This window comes from Galeopterus variegatus, unplaced genomic scaffold (genome assembly GCF_000696425.1).
Source record: "Galeopterus variegatus unplaced genomic scaffold, G_variegatus-3.0.2 Scaffold1584, whole genome shotgun sequence".
Lineage (NCBI taxonomy): Eukaryota > Metazoa > Chordata > Mammalia > Dermoptera > Cynocephalidae > Galeopterus > Galeopterus variegatus.
This window is the reverse complement of record NW_007727695.1, coordinates 224,664-241,481: the sequence shown is the minus strand read 5'-3', so window position 1 is coordinate 241,481 and position 16,818 is coordinate 224,664.

The window sequence follows — 16,818 nt, the reverse complement described above, 5'->3', positions numbered from 1 at the left end:
CACCAAGAGTGAACACTAATGTAAGCTGTGGAACGTGAGTGCTGGTGGTGTGCCAATGTAGGTCCATCAATTGCATCAAATGTGCCACTCTGGTCGGAGGTGTTGATAATGGGAGGTGTGCATGTGTAGGGGCAGCGGGTATATAGGAAATCTCTGTACCTTCCATTCAATTTTGCTGTTAAACTAAAACTTCTTTAAAAACTGAAGTCTATTTTTTAAAGTATTAATAGTAATAACAGTATTGTTTTGGGTTGTGATATTATATACCAGGCCGTTTACTTTTTCATTTGGATACGTGTGTGTTGGAGGAACGACATCAAAGATCTTTTTGTTTTCTCAGCTTGGTCGTCTTTCCCTCCCATCCGGATGATACAGAAAAAAATCTGACCTCCTACTCCGGAGGTCACCTTGTCTTTGGAAAACTAGCAGGATTGGGCGGAACGGTGGTACAGGCTCTTTAAACTAATATGTTTGTGTGTTACAGTACATGTTAATTAGAAATCTTCAATTACTGAAAATATCACTCAAATTGGCTTAAGATTAAAGAAGATTTATTGGTTCACAGGCCTGAAAAGCTTAGAGATACCAGGTTTGGGTCAAGACTTGATCCAGCAGCAGTGACAACGCCCAAGCTTGGCATTTCTGCACCCTGCCCTTCGCAGCATGTACTTCCCCAGGCGGCCACAAGATGGCTCCAGGTAGCTTTCAGCTCCAAATGCGTCCTCGTTCACATCCAAAAGAACGTCCCTCAGGCAGTTTGTAAGGAAGAGTGTAGCCGTTTTCTCCAGAATCCTCCCAGAAAATGTGTTCTTGACTTTGATCGACCCTGATGAGGCCATTGTCCATCCCTGAACTGGTCATGGGGCGGGGGTGGGATGCACTGCACCGATTGCCTTAATGTCAAGGCCGGTCCTGGGAACTGAGTGGGCATCCTCCCTTAAGCACAGGGGCTGTGTGAGGGAGGATGGAAGTCAGGGTACCGAGCCAGAGAAACTAGATGGCAGGTGCTCCAAAATGGCATATTTCCTCAGGAGGGAAGGGTCTTCCTTTTCCTTACTCTGGCCTTGGAGGGGAAAGACTTGGGGGGTCAGGGGAAAGACTTGGGGGCTCGGCCAGCACAGGGACGAGGCCCCGGGAAAGAAAGTCTAGCCCTGGAGTTGGAGAGACAAGAAGGCTCACGTGTGCCCTCAGCTCTCCTGGTTAGAAGAGCACGTTTGAGAGCAAGACCCTAGCTGGTAACAGACGGTGTGTTCCAGCCAGAATTCCCTGTCTATGCATGCTTTGGGGATCCGTCGGGGTAGCAGCAGCAGGCAGCTGGTTAACAGGGGGTGTTACAGGAACTGGAGATTCAGGACACTGGCTGTCTTCTCACCATTAGCACCGCTGACCCCAGTCAGTATTCACCAGCTTTGTGGTGATAACTAAATCATTTAGCTTTTCTGTTCCTTCTTTCCTTCATCTGTAAAATGGAGATAATGATAACCTCCTTGCCTATTTTGTGTCAAAAAAAAAAAAAAAAGGGACTGTTTCTGTTCTGTTCTATGTATCATGTTTTAGCCTTGGTGCCCACAAGTGGCTACTTCCACCCCCAGACCTCTGGCCTCTCTCTCTTCCCCTTACTAGCTCCTCCCAAAGAAAGGAGGAGTTGCAAATTTGCTGAGTCAGCCGTTTGCCAGTTCCTGAGCCCCCCTGGCGGGCGGGATTACTTAGGTAGGAAGGGTTGAAGGCCAGCACTGGGCTCCGGGCAGCCCCCTGCATCTTCTGCCTTTCCCGCTGCTGTGGGTGAGCAGACCAGGCGGGCCCGCGCATCCTTTCCCACCCCTGCTTGAGTGGAATTGGTAAACTGAGCCAGAGCTCCTTTGGAATTGGCTCAACTATCTTGCCACGAACCCGTGAGCGTTCAGCTTCCAAATTTACATAGGGGATTGGAGAAAGGATCCCCCACCTTTGACATGGGCTCACCACCCCTGATTCCGCCTTTACCAGACCCCTGCATTAGAATATTGGGTTCTTGTCCTGCCATCTTTAATGAAGTTAGTGCTCCTTCCCAGTTGCCTACTAATCTTTGCGTATGGGCTCCCTTGGCAGGAATCCAGGTGAGGACTTGGGGATGGGGGAAAGGGCCTATCCAACTCCCCTAATGTCCTGCCGAGTTGTGGAGATGAAATGAAATCACACCCAAGCACATCTGTAAGGCGGTACTAGCCTCCAGCTGATGATGTAAGAGTGATGCCTGTCCTGGGAATTAGCCTTGCACAGATGTCTGTTCTGTAAGGAATCTCCCCCAGGGCCTATCCAACTCCCCTAATGTCCTGCCGAGTTGTGGAGATGAAATGAAATCACACCCAAGCACATCTGTAAGGCGGTACTAGCCTCCCGGCTGATGATGTAGGAGTGATGCCTGTCCTGGGAATTAGCCTTGCACAGATGTCTGTTCTGTAAGGAATCTCCCCCCTCTAAACCCCCGAACCTTGATTGTTAGCTGGGCGGTTTTCTCTTCCTGGATGTGGCTTGAGTAAAAGTGTGTCATGACACTGGACTCGGAGTGGGTCCTGCTCAGAGGGTGACTGATGTTCCCAACTTGAGGAGCAAATAGCAGCAGATCCTCTCTTCCTCCTCCTTTACCAGAAAATGTATCTTCGTGTTAAGGCTTCTTCCTTACAATGGACTTTGAATTTTTGTGTCTCCTGGGACTTCAGTCTCACTACAGAGCACTCTTCTAGCTTGAAAGATACCTCGTCCTAACTCTGCCTTTTCTTCCCAACTGCACTCACTCCACTTCTTTTCACTTCCCTTACTGCCCACCCATTACTCCTTCGCCCCAGCATGATTTTCTTGCCCGTCACTGGACTGAGCTGATTCCTCTAATGTCACCAATGATGTCATAATCATCATGTTCAGATTCAAAGGTCTATTCTTAGTTCTCATCCTCCTTGGTGTCCCTGTCACTTGTTCACCATTTTTTTTTCAAAAGGAAATCATTTAATATTTCAATTGCTTAGTTTGTAAAGTATATCCATGATTTCACCATAATGAAACAACATATATATCTTTTTGATCTTTTCTAGACTTTAGCTATATTTATAGCTTTTTTGAAAGAGTTTAAAACAATATATGAAAGACTTCTTTGTTCTTTCATTTAATGTTATTATTTATAGACACATCATACAAGGGTAGAGCTGAAGGAAGTCTACAGATCTAGTATATCCTCTATAGTTTACAGATGATAAAACTAAGATTTTTTGGAAATGCCTGATAGAAAGTAGCAGCAGCCACCACAGACAGTTCCCAAATCCTGTCAGCCCTCTACCTTGGCTATAGAACCTGCTGAAGAATTTCTCCAAATTTGGAGAAAGCACTTGGGGTGTTTGTTAAATATGCAATTTCCTGGAACCTACCACATCACTGAGTCAGACGCTTCAGTGATAAGGCATATGTGTTTGTAATTTTAACAAATACTTAGGTTATTCATAAGTATATTAAAATTTGAGAACTACTATTTTGGACAGCGTAAGTCATAGAAGACACAGGCAAATGTTCATCACTACTAACCAGGGCTTCTGAGCTGGGCTAGACCACCACAGACTTTGCCAAGACTAGAGACAGGAGGAGCATCCAGCTCCTTGTCTAAGCAGAAGATACCTTCAGGCCTGTCCTGACACCATCAAACCAGTAGAAATAAATGTGCTTATACATGTGACTTTTTTTAAAAAATAAATAACTTATATGGCTTTTGGGTTTTAAGCTGCAGGAGAAAAGAGGGAAGGAAGAAATAACCTAACAGAGGTTCAAGAGAGCTGTTGACACTACCTAAGAAACGAGTTAACCCAGTCTAGTTGTATTGACCATTCCCTTATTCCTCCCAACACACACGTCCTATATAAGGTAGGGTGTAAATGTTGCATGCCTACTACAATTCCTGCCATCTATCGCTACTTTTGGCCATGGCCTTTATTAGAGCTCCCCTTGAGTGTATTGTATAGGTTGTTGGAGAGAGATAGGAGAAGGGGTGACAGTAACATTTGAGTACTCCTATAAATTAAACCAGTATTATGTGAACTGCTGGTTGTAATGCCAGCTTTCAGTGGGTTTGAAATCAATTTAGTGACCAGCATTTTTAAATGAAGTGAAAATTATTGAAATGGAGAAGAGAACAGAATAGACTAGACCATCATGTATGACCATTAGTAGGAGTGTGTGCATGTGTGTGTGTGTGTGTGTGTGTCTGTTTATGGTGGGTCAGAATGTAGAATTTCCTTTTCTTTTTTTTTTTTTAACCATTTTATTGAGGTATGACTGATCTCACTTATATGTAGAATGTAAAATAGTAAAACTCACAGAAGCAGTAAAATGGTGGTTGCCAAGGGATGCAGGGAGGGAGAAATGGGAAGGTGACAGTCATAGGGTACAAAGTTTCAGTCATGCAAGATAAATAAGTTCTGGAGATTACTGTATGATATGGGCACATGATTAACAATACTGTATTGCATACTTAAACATTTGCTAAGAGGGTAGATCTTATTGTGTTAAGCCTTCTTGCCACAAAAGGGAAAGAAAAGACAAAAAATTAAATTTTTTAGGTAGTAGTCAAAATGCTTGAAAACTGCTGGATTAGAGGAAAACTGCTTTGTTAGAAGATGAGCAACGTTCAAAGACGTTGAGTCCTTACCAAAGGTCATTTAATTTCAGGTCTTCCTGACTCCAAGTCTAGTGCTTTTTCCCCCTAACATTTCCATGCAGAATACACTTTGCTTGCAGAATCTTCATATGTTTTCATTTCTAATGAATGAATATTAGGCTAACATGGCATTATTTGTTTTACTATTTCCCTACTATTGAGTGTGTTGGTAATTTCATTTTTAGCTATTATAAATAATTATGCTATAAATACTTCTGTAATGATTTTGTTCTTATGAATTACTTATATGGTATTCATTTTTTGATATGATCATTTTTATGGCTCTGACTCCAAAAAACAACCAATTTGTACTTTCACCAGCAACCATTTCCCAACAGTCTCAGTAGTACTGAATTTTTTCATTTGTCTTTATGCTTGTTTATTTGATATGTGTTGAATGGCCCCTTATAATTGTTTTCATTTTAATTTCTTTAAGCAACTTGCAATGTTTAGTGCTTCAAATGTTGGCTTAATGTTGGCTCTCCTGGCATATGAACTGTCTGTGTGTATACGGGTCCCACTAGGAAACTGGTTTAGATGAACTCAATATATTATAGATATTAAACTTTAAATGTGCAGCCCTATTTTTTTTTTTCCCTTTTTGTCTTTTTTTGTGACCGGCAATGGGATCGCAACCCTCGGTGCCGCGCCCGCACCGTGCTCAACCAGTGAGCGGACCGGTCTCTATATGGGATCCAAACCCTGGGCGGGAGCTCCCTTTTTGTCTTTTTTTGTGACCGGCAATGGGATCGCAACCCTCGGTGCCGCGCCTGCACCGTGCTCAACCAGTGAGCGGACCGGTCTCTATATGGGATCCAAACCCTGGGCGGGAGCGCCGTCGTGCTCCCAAGTGCCGCACTCTACCGAGTGCATCACCGGGCCGGCCCTGCAGCCCTATTTTTAGCAAACATCTTTCTTATTTTCTAACATCTCTTTTTGTCTTGGTTTTGTGGAATTTCATTTTTCTACTGTTTTACATTTTTATATAATTCTACCTACTATTATTTTCCACTTTAAATTTCTTCCATCCTTTAAATCATAAAAAGAAATTTAGGATTTATAAATTATAGTTAGAAAAAGTGTTGTTTCATTTTTTTGCAATATGATTTTTAACTCTCTGATACACATGCACAAAATGAAAAATTCCTCATTTGTGTGGAACGTGAGTGCCTAAGTCAAGAACTGAATGGTTATAAGCCTTTTTGCTATTTTTCTAAATTGGTGGTTTTCCGTGGGTGGTCCCAGACTGGTGGCATCTAGGAACTTGTTAGAAATAGAAATTCTCAGGCCCACTCCACACCTACCGAATCAGAAACTCTGAGGGTGGGGCCCAGTAATCTATGTTTTAACAAGCCCTTTAGGTAATTCTGATGCACACTAAAGTTGGCGTATTTGGGTACAAACTCAGCCCAATTACACTTACTCCTAACTTGAAATTAATTGGTAGTAGAACTCATCTGCCTTTACTGAGCAACTCTCTTGGAGCCCACAGAGCATCATTTATTTCGTTTATCACTACAGTATCCCCTCCACCTCCACCCCTTGTTGGTGTAGCCAATTATATACCCACGCCTTCAATTACAGGTTTGCTTGTAGCCATTCTCTACTCAACACCCCCCTACTACTTTATATTCGTTAAGCTTTGCATGAAGATATTCTTCCAGTTACCCTCCTGCGTTATTAGCTTTGAGTTATTATATGTATTTATACTTTTGCTTATGGAAGATTTCTCAGCTATGCTTCTGATTATTTTCTGCCCTCATGGGTCTATCCCTAGTGGCTTTATGGCTGATCTTCTTTATGTTTCTCCCAAGGTCAGTTTTGAAGAACCATTCAATAATAAATACAAATTTGGCAATCTGAAATATTGAATTTTAAGATATCAGAAGAAAATTTCAGAAATTTTGAGGGAAAAAACCCAGGAAATATCAGTGTTGCTAACTAGGAATGCCTAGCTGTACAGAAGGACTTTGAAAGGTCAGCTGTAGATTGGGTCACAGGAAGTGGTCCAGGTTATGGGCCTAGCTCTAGAAATCCACAAGGTGGATTTTATCAGTTTATCCAGAGATGATAAAGCCCCTGAAAAACCGACCAATAAAAGTGAGCTTCAAATATGCTAATATTACTTGGCACAATCTTCTGGAATCTTCCTTTCTCTGATCTATTTCACCTCTATTCCTGTCTTTGAAGGTCACCTTATCTAGTAAACTATTCCAGCTATTCTGAACCTGGATTGATGCCACTCTCCATAACTCAGCTGGCCTTTATAATCTGTGATGCATGCAATGAAACAGGAACTATATTCCTATCACTGCCAGCTTCATCACCTAATGCGATAGAGCAGGCTTTACCCAAAGAGTGATCTTGGGAACCAGCAACTACCTGAAGAATGTCCCTCGATCCATCAAGAGTATTGATTAGGAGAACCCAGGGGTGTCTCAAAACTGCCTTGACGGCCGTAGGGTATTTCAAAATATTTGGCTAGACTTGGATTTCTGTGTGGGATAAGTACAGTCATAGTCCATACCTCTAGCAACCAGTGAGGTTAAGTTGTAGACATCCCAAATCTTTTTGCAGCAATAGTCCAGGCTTTTCGTCACCTTTTGGCAACTTGCTGCCATTCTAATCCCCTCAAAGATGATGGATCAGACTCCACCCTAGGCTTTCTTGTTCTAGACCTCCTCGGGTAGTATCTCACCCTTATATGTTCCCTTTTGTTGCAATCCACATGAGAAGTCACAAGTGTCTTCACAGATTTCCAGGAGACTGCAGTGTAGATTTATCACACATATCAGTTCTAGAGCCATAGCTATATGGAAGCATTAAAAGATTTAGGTGTTCTGCAGTCCCCACACTTGAAAAACAGGGTGCACTGGAGAAAGCTATTTCTGGGCAGGTTGCCACCTTAGTAGATAATTAGCAGAAGTGAGGACAGAGCCATTTCACTCCTTGACTCATTTGTGGAGGCTTCAGGATAATCTTAACTCCCCAAATATTTTAAGATAATTTGAAACAATTTCCTAGCCCCCACATACAGCTACAAATCATAAATATTTGTAGCCAGGATTTATGATTCGGGGGGTGTATTTTGTTGCTTATAATGGAATACCTAAAACTGGTAATTTATTTAAAAAATAAAATTTATTTCTTACAGTTTTGGAGGCTGGGAAGTCCAAAGTCCCCGGGAGCATATCTGGTGAGGGCCTTCTTGGTGGTGACTGTCTGCAGGTCCTGTGGCAACTAGGGTATCACATGGGGAGAATGGCAAGAGCTCCTTCATGTGTTCTCCTTGTGATGTCATCACTCCCATTCCAACCCACTAAACCATGAACCCATTACTTCATGAATGAATTAATACATTTATGAGGGTGTGGTCATCACAATCCAATCGCCTCTTAAAGGCCTCACCTCTTAGCACACTACCATAGTCTGATTTCCCACCCTCTCAGTACTGTTACAATGGGGATCAAGCTTCAGAGAGTTTTGGGGGACATTCAGTCCATGGTAGGGGGAAAATAAAGAAATGGGTAATTTTATGTGTGAGATGTGGCAAGCCTTTGTCAGTGGGTTACATAGGGCTTCTGACTTTCATCTGGTCTAAGTGTCCCACAGAAGGGAAATTTAGTTATGTTGTCACCCAACAGCTCATTCAGGGATGGGTCCAGGTAACTGGAGCCATCGGATTTGGGGTGCTATTCCAGCTGTCATTTTGAAAGTATCACCTGCAGGGTACTGTTCTGCTTCAGATACAGGAGAGTTCTGAGAGTTCTGAGGGACGAACAGGTTCAGAACCCTGAACATCTCAGCTCCTTTCTTAACTGGCACCACAGGCAGGCCTTCTCTAGCCCTCCCCACAACATTGGAGATTTAAGCATTCACATGATGTTTCTTATATACCCCAAAATGCCAATTTATTGACTTAAATTGGTGGCTATATTTTTCTTGTGACTGGAGGTGACTTTTTTCCAAAGAACCCACTTATAGTATTGAGTGTCTAGACATCCATATCAGTGGTTGAAGGCCTACGTGGTGGGCAAATAATCAGAGTTCACAGGTTGGATAGTCTTAGGGGATTCATTTACCATATGCAAGCCTACAGAAGCCTTTCCTACTCTATAGAAAGAAGAGTGAGGGGAATGTTTTTGCTCACCAAATGTAGTCTCTCTCTCTCCCCTTAGGAATGTACTGAATAGACATTAACATATTCTCACTATTCATTTGCTGTTTTTATACAAGCTAGCTACATTATCCCAATGACAGCATAATTTCAATAATGATGAAACACAGCTTATTTGGATTAATGATGCTTATATTATTAACAGCTGTATTATTCCATTTATATTAACTCATTCATTTAGCAAGTATTTATTGAACTTCTATGTGTCAGGTACTATTCCAGGTACTGGGGATATGGTTGTAGAAAAGATTCCTACACTCATGAGGGTTTATATCCTGCCTGCTGTATTTTTCAGGATACATACTGTTTACATTAGTTGGATGTGAGTTTTGCCAGCATATCACAGAATGATGTTAGATATCATTCTCTGAGAGAGACTATGCCAGGTTTGAGACCACCTGTATATGGGCCACACTCATAAGAAAGAAATATAGGTTCTTTCAGTAATGGTCCTTAATGCCTGACATTAACATAGCACTTTCCAGTTAAACAAACATTTAGCTTTTGCAGCAAATAGCAATCAATGAATAAGAGATTATCAACAACTTATAGGTAAATGTGGCATAATTCATGATCATCCTGGGGTGGCTTTTTGTATGCTTTTTTTTCAGTGACACGTATGAAGCACAGTACTTAAATTCAAAGGAATACTCTGAGTTTCTAAATGTGATGTGACAGTGTTTGGAAAGTCTTCCCTGAAAAGTTTATTCTTAAATGTACATCTCACATTGTATATGTATTTTATGAGCATGAATAAAAAGAAAATAATGATTCCATAATTTCATGCAAGACCCAGTATGAGTTTTCCTTTACTGCAAAGAAGACATCAGCATTAGACAACTGGTATCGTGTTACCTGAGAACTATATCCATTTGTTAACATGCTCACTCCCTGTAAGATCACATCTGCATGAGCTTGTGAGACACCGTTGGTTCCCTACCCAATAACACTCTCTTCGTTGTTCCTTGGTAGCAGAATCATTATTTTCTTTGAATGGCTGGAGGAGGAAGGCCTCCTGCTGAACCCAGAAGGTGAATCATGATAAGTCTATGAACTCATCCTCCATGCTCGTGATTGGTAGTTGTGTGTATTTAATGGAATTTGGCCAATGAGAGATGAGAAGGAATCTTCATGAAGGCTTCTGGGAAGGGTTTCCTCCCTCATACAAAGAGATGGACAAGGAGAAACCAACTTTTTTTTCCTGCCTTTGGGCACTATGGGATGAAGATTGATGCTTGAAGTTGCCATCTTGAAACTGTGAGGGGACAGACCTGAGAACAAAAAATAAAACCATAGGGAGGATGGCAGAGCGTAAAAATGGAGAGAACTTGAGTCCTTGATGTCTTTTAGCTACTGAATTAACTATGTTGGAGGCACTCTGAACTTATTGTAGATAATAGAACTCAATTTAAGCCAATGGCCTCAAAAGTAGAAAGAAGAAAATAATAGAATATCAATTTCTTTTTTTGATTTAACTCACTAATTTTTAAAAACTTAAAAAAATACAGATTGAAGTCAGTAGCTTCACTCAGGTCATTATTCATCAGTGTATCTCCAGACAGACCAGAGAGTTCCATAAAGCAGAACGAGGTTTCCCTCTGCTCTTTGTTAGCTTTCAGCATATTGTGACATATTACAGTTTACATATACCGACCCAGTTAAGTGGATTCAAGGATTATATTACCCTAAATAATATAATTTACAAAACTTTCAGAGAGTATTTTAGAAATATTTTAATTGTGATATATTTTGTTGCTAAAAATTATGTCAGTGTGTCATCACCCCTAAGAACACAATTTTCCAGCTTTTCAAAAATCTTCCTAATGGAGCATTTCCTAATGGAGCAATGACCACTGAGCTGCCACTGGAAGTGTCCCAGCCTCCTGAGCTGGGGTGGTGGGGTGCTGAGGGCTTCAGCCACACCCTCCTGACATCTGCATCCAGCCCAGCAATGACCAAGCCACCATTGGAAGTCCCCTGGTCTTCCTTGCCAGAATGAGGGAGTGCCATGGGCCTCAACAACACCCCTCCCCTCCTTCCACCCTATTTACTGCCCCCCACCAACTGCTCCACAACAACTCTTGGAAAGTGAAAAAATAATAATATTAATAAATGAATAAAAATTTTAAATCTTCCTAATGGAGCCTTTCAATAGGTCTTGAACACATTTCTTAAAAATAAAAATGAAAATTTCAATTAGTTTTCAAGGACAATGGTTTTTATTAGGGAAGTTAGTAATATATTGCTCAGTTTCACAAATTGGGAATGGAACTGAAATAGGGTTTCATTTTTTAGAAACAACAGCCAGGTATATTAACTTCTTCCATTTTAATCTGCAAACATTTGTGAAGGATCTTTTTCTACTCTTACAGCCACCAAAACCTATCATTAAAGCAAACAACATAAAGCTAGACTCTCAGATTGAATTTTTTTTAAAATTTGAAGTATTTTTTCAAGTTTCAAAAATAATAAAGCAGAGTGTACTTGCTAAAAATACCAGTAAAATATAATAATTATTTTAAAAGAGTATTTATATTATCTTTCACTTACACTGTTAAAAATACTATTTTTGTGTCACTTTGCCTCACTTGGGGTGATGGAGATGCAAAGGATTACTCAAAGCCCTTTTCTTTCTTTTTTTTTAAAAAAAAAGATGACCGGTAAGGGGATCTTAACCCTTGGATTGGTGTTGTCAGCACCACTCTCACCAAAGTGAGCAACCGGCCATCCCTATATGGGATCCGAACCCGCGACCTTGGTGTTATCAGCACCACACTCTCCCGAGTGAGCCACGGGCCGGCCCCTCAAAGCCCTTTTCTTTTGAGCAGTGAGAAGCCCTGAAGGGGTTAATTTTCCAGGAACTCTCAAGAGGGTTCTTTGTCTACAACAGAGACTTTAGCCTGGGGAAAGTTTCCTGTCTTTTGCAAGCTTAACATTTCTATATGTAACTTTAAAAAGTTAGTTTAATTGGTTCATCTGTTACTTTCATTCAAAATATCCTTATATAGTACTTTACTTAGAAATGGCTTTCACATACACTTTTAAAAAATAGAGTATTTTTTTGGACAAAGGCACCGAGAATGCACACTGGGGGAAGGACAGCCTCTTTAGTAAATGGTGCTGGGAAAACTGAATCTGCATGTGTGGAAGAATGAAACTAGACCCGTACCTCTTGCCATGTAACAAAATCAACTCAAAATGGATTAAAGACTTAAGTATAAGGTTTGAAATGCTAAAACTCCTAGAAGAAGACATTGGGGAAACACTTCAGGATATAGGTCTGGGTAAAGACTTTTTGAATAAGACCTCAAAAGCAGAAGCAACAAAAGAAAAAATAAACAAATGGGATTATATCAAACTAAAAACTTCAGCACAGGAAGGGAAACAATCAACAGAGTGAAAAGACAACCTACAGAATGAGAGAAAATATTTGCAAACTATACACCCAACAAGGAATTAATATCCAGAAAATATAAGGTACTCAAACAATTCCACAGTAAAAAGAAAAAATCCAATTAAAAAATGGGCAAAGGAGTTGAATAGACGTTTTTCAAAGGAAGACATACAAATGGCCAACAGGTAAATGAAAAAATGCTCAGCACCACTAATTATCAGGGAAATGAAAATCAAAGCTACACTGTGATATCATCTCACTCCAGTTAGACTGGCTATTATCAAAAAGTCAGAGTAACAAAGTGCTAGAGAAGATGTAGAGAAAGGGAAACACTTCTATACTGTTCGTGGGACTGTAAAATAGTACAGCCATTATGGGAAACAGTATAGACGTTTCTCAAACAACGACAGATAGAAAACTACCATACCATCCAGCAATTCCCCTACTGGATATAAACCCAAAGGAATTGAAATCATAATGTTGAAGGGATACCTGCACTCCCTTGTTCATAACAGCTCTAAAAGGAAAATGTGGTATATATTGTCATATCCATTGTGTAATGAAATGCTACTCAGCCATAAAAAATAATGAAATTCTGCCAGCAACATGGATGAGCTTGGAAGTGAAATAAGTAAAATAAGGCAGGAATAGAAAGAGAAATACTGCATGTCCTCTCTCATAAGTGGAGCTAAAAAATAAATAAATAAATAAATAAAGATGGAGCTAAAAATAAATAAATAAATAAATAAAGATGGAGCTAAAAATAAGCAAATAAATAGAAAAGAAAGAAAGGAAAGAAGGAAGGACATGGTAATGCATTTGAACTTTCAGAAGGGGAGAACAGACCTATGGTTAATAGAGGTGGGAAAGGGGGAGGAGGAGGGAGGTTAGGGAGAAATTGGGTAAGGGACACAAAGAATAATTATGATTTGTAATGATGAACATGCTAATAATATTGACTTGATCATCACATATTGCAAAAATAAATAAAATTTGCCTAAATTTTACAAAGTAAATAAATTAATTAAAACATCTAAAAAATTCTCCTTAAAAAAATAGGCTATTTTTGAGAACAGTTTTAGATTTATAGAAAATTGAAGAGAAAGTATAGAGAGTTTCCATACTCCTCCTACCCAATCCACATATTCCATATTATTAATGTCTTGCATGAGAGTGGTACAGTTGTTACAACTGATGAGCCAATATGCTGATACATTATTACTGATTAAAGCCCAAAGTACACATTAGGATTCACTCTTTGGGTTGTACATGCTATAGGTTTTGACAAATGTGTAATGTCATGTACCCACCCTTACATGGAACAGTTTTTTTTTTCTTTTTCTTTTTTTGTCTTTTTTCGTGACCGGCAACGGATTGCAACCCTCAATGTCGCGCCCGTACTGGACTGGGACCGGCAACGGGATTGCAACCCTTGGTGTTGCGCCCGCACCTCGCTCAGCCAGTGAGCGGCCGGTCTGTACGTGGGATCCGAACCCTCGGCGGGAGCGCCACCGCGCTCCCAAGCGGTGCACTGTAGCAGTGCGCCACCGGGCCGGCCCTACATGGAACAGTTTTACAGTCCTAAAAACCCTCTGGCAACCACTGATCTTTCTTACTCTTTTCATACTTTTGCCTCTTCCAGAATGTTACATAGTTGGAACCATACAGTGTGCAGCCTTTTCAGATTGGCTTTTTTCACTTAGCAGTATGCATTTAAGTTTTTCCATGTCTTTTTGTGACTTTGTAGCTCATTTCTTTGTTTCTTTTCTTATTGTTGAGTTTTATGAGTTCTTTGTATATTCTGGATATCAGTTCCTTATCAGATAAGTGTTTTATAAATATTTTCTCCCAGTTTGAGGCTTGTCTTTCATTCTCTTAATACTGTCTTTTGCATAGCAGAAGTTTTTAATTTTTATGAAGCCCAACTTATAAATGTTTTTTCATGGATCTTGCTTTTGGTGTTGTACCTAAAAAACCATCACCAAACCTGAGATTGACTACATTTTCTCCCAGGTTATCTTCTAGGATTTCTACAGCTTTACATCTTACATTTAGGTCTATGATCCATTTTGAGTCAATTTTTGTGAAAGGTTTAAGATTGTGTCTTTTTCTTTTTCTTTTTTTGTCTTTTTTCGTGACCGGCAACGGATTGCAACCCTCAATGTCGCGCCCGTACTGGACTGGGACCGGCAACGGGATTGCAACCCTTGGTGTTGCGCCCGCACCTCGCTCAGCCAGTGAGCGGCCGGTCTGTACGTGGGATCCGAACCCTCGGCGGGAGCGCCACCGCGCTCCCAAGCGGCGCACTGTAGCAGTGCGCCACCGGGCCGGCACTACATGGAACAGTTTTACAGTCCTAAAAACCCTCTGGCAACCACTGATCTTTCTTACTCTTTTCATACTTTTGCCTCTTCCAGAATGTTACGTAGTTGGAACCATACAGTGTGCAGCCTTTTCAGATTGGCTTTTTTCACTTAGCAGTATGCATTAGTTGCATTAAATTCTATTCATATGGGTCTATAACTATTTATTTGAAAATTCTGCTACTGTAAGAAAATTTGCTATTTTAATTATATTCTCAAAGCACATTCATGTACATGTCTTCATCTATATCTCTGATTTCAAAATTGTCCTTCTTAAGCAAGGACAAGGAGATTTTTTTGTCTTAGCAGCCCTCTTCAAAGATTTTGTTGTCAGTTTTGTCAAAACGTATATTTTTAACACATTAGTGCCATATTCTTCCTACTGTATTCACATCTGAAAACAATGTAGACACTTATCTTGTCTCTTTTCCATCAATTTGTTTTTACCCTCTTGGTAGCTCTCAGCCAGTTATAAACATCTTTTTTTTTTTCAAGTTAAGATAGAGATGTGGGACAGTAACCTTGAAAAGGAGGTCCTCAAGGGCAAACTAAGCCAAAGAACTGTCAGAAAAAAATCCCACATCCAGACTTGTCATTAATAAGGACCTGCCAACCAGAACTTGCCAATGGTTTAGATGCTTCTCTGCAAAAAGATTAGTTAGGTGATCTGAAAAACTTTCTCTTCCAATTACAATAAGTTGAATTTTCTCACTTTTGAGATTTACAAATCTATATGTGAGAAAATGGTAATGAAATGAAAAAAATAAGTTATCTTTCTCTCTTTCTTAAAAAATATAAGGCTGAATGGAAGAATCCTTTCTTTTGCCATCTTAGTGACATTTTTATTCCTATTATCACATCTGTTGTACAGTCAATTGGGTTGAATCATTGATTTCATTTAAGGTACAACAATGATATTTTCATAGCAACATTTTAACCATATATAAAAAGTGTCTTAGGGTAGAGTAGATGGTTGATTGTCTGCCAGTATAATTTTAGGGTCACCAAAGAGCACACCAACCTCAATATACTTCCCCACAGGCCCAATTGCTTCTATATTACTTATTCATAGAAATGTAGCCCTTATTTCAAGAAAAGAAAACTATAGACTAAAATTCCTCATAGATAAATGCAGAAATCCTTAACAAAATATGAACAAATCAAATCCAGCAATATATACAAGGTTAACAAAGTGTGGTTTATTCTAGTCATATTAACAGAGTAAAAGAGATACACAATATGATCATCTCAGTAGATGAAGAAAATGCAATTAGCAAAATTTAACATCCATTTATGATAAAATTTCTCAGCAAACTGGGAATAGAAGGAAATTTCCTCAATCTGATGAAGGGTATCTATGAAAAATCTACAACTAACATCAAATTAGCTGAACTCTGAACATTCTCCCACTAAGACTGGGAACAAGGCAAGAATGTTTGCTCTCACCACTTCTATTCAACATTGTACCAGAGGTCCTAAATAGTGCAAAAAGGCAAGAAGAACAAAGAAAAGACATAAAGATTGGAAAAGAAGTAAAACATTCCCTATTTCCAGACAACATGAATTTTTATGTAGAAAGTTGTAAGGATTTGAAACAAACAAACAAATATTAGAATTAAAACAAGTTTAACAAGGTCTCAGGATATGAGGTCAGTACAAAAATCAACTGTATTTCTATATACTAACAGCAAACAATTGGGGGAAAAATTTAATCCATTAATAATAATGTCAAAAATAAATAAAATGCTTGGGAATAAATTTAACAAAAGATATGCAAAATATACATGTTGAGAACTATAAAACAGTACTGAGAGAAATTAAGGAATACCTAAATAAATAGAGAGATATACCATATTCATGGAACAGAAGGCTCAATATTGTTAAGATGTCAGTTCTTCCCATACTGATTCATGGAGCCAAGGCAAAACCAGTGATAATCCCAGCAGGCTATTTTTTAAAACTATAATGGCTAAAATTTAAAAGATGAACAATACTAAAATTTGGGTTAAAGTGGAGTAACTGATACTCTCATTTATTGCTAGTGGGAATGGACAATGGTATAACCATGTTGGCAAAGTTTTGACTATTTTATACATACAAACAAAGTTAAATCTACACCTACTCCTTAACCTAGTAATTCTACTCCTGTTTATCCAAGAGAAATGAAATATTTATGTTCGAAATGATTTGTTCACAACAACTTAAT